This window comes from Helobdella robusta (assembly GCF_000326865.2).
Source record: "Helobdella robusta unplaced genomic scaffold HELROscaffold_17, whole genome shotgun sequence".
Classification (NCBI taxonomy): Eukaryota; Metazoa; Annelida; class Clitellata; order Rhynchobdellida; family Glossiphoniidae; genus Helobdella; species Helobdella robusta.
This window is the reverse complement of record NW_008703942.1, coordinates 1,234,370-1,235,654: the sequence shown is the minus strand read 5'-3', so window position 1 is coordinate 1,235,654 and position 1,285 is coordinate 1,234,370.

Below are 1,285 nucleotides of genomic sequence, written 5' to 3'. Positions count from 1 at the left end.
TTAGTATGTGTGTATACACATACTAACAAGCTTATGTGTATGTGTATGTATATACATCTATTCTTAAAATTAAACGATATGTTTTTGTATCGTTTCGATAAAAATGAAAGCTGGGTGCAACAAAATGTTACAAACAACAACAACAACAACAACAACAACATCATTAACAACAACAACAGCTACTACAACAACAACAATAACAACAACGACAATAACAACAACAAAAACAGCAGCAACAGCAGCAACAACAACATCAACAACAAAATATATTTATTTACATTCGTCCACCAAGTAAGAAAATTATGTTGATACAAGAAATATTTGCAGAGCAGAAGCGACAACAAAACAAAACTTTAGCTGGACCACAGGAACATTTTAATGAAAATGATGATACAACAAAGGAACAAAAAAAACTTTAAAATTTTTATCTCATTATTGAATATTTCATTAATTTAAATTAATTGTCTCAATATGAAGACTGCCTAGTTGAATAATGCATGAGAATTCATGTACACGTGCACACACACACAGCCACACACACAAACACACACACAAACACACGCATGAAACCATACTTACACATCCACCCACATAAAAAAGAGAAAAAGAGAGAGAGAGAGAGAAAAAGAGAGAATGAGGAAAAGAAATATAAATAAGAAGATAAAGAAAGCGAATGAAATCACAAATATAGATCGACAGATACACATATGAATACAACAGGTATGAAAAGAAGTAAGAATGAGTAAAAGTAACCCGTTAAAGTGACCAGCACACATTTCCATTTGCCATCAAATCATCAACACATCGTGATAGCATTATCACCTAGACCGCATGGCCGTAACCATCTTCATTGTTATCAAATAACCACCATCGTCATCATCATTCCCGTAATCATCATCATCTCATTATCATCGTCATCATCATGACCATCCCAATCACCATCATCACCATTGTCGCCATCATCAACACCATCGTCATCATCATCATCATCACCATTATCATCATCATCATCATCAACATCACCACTATTATTATTATCATCATCATCATCGTCGAATCTCCAGGTAAGCAAATACAAATTGACATTTACTCAGTGTGGGTTTTCCATTCAATCTATTTTTATCTTTTCCGTATTTTGACATATTATAATTGAAACTCGGCCAGTGGTGTGCGTGTTAATAAATAAATTGAAAACTTTGGTGTTGATTTGGTGGAATGCATGCAAGCATTAATTCATCTATACGAATGCCCAAGTTTCAACAGAGAGAATAGTATAATGCATGAT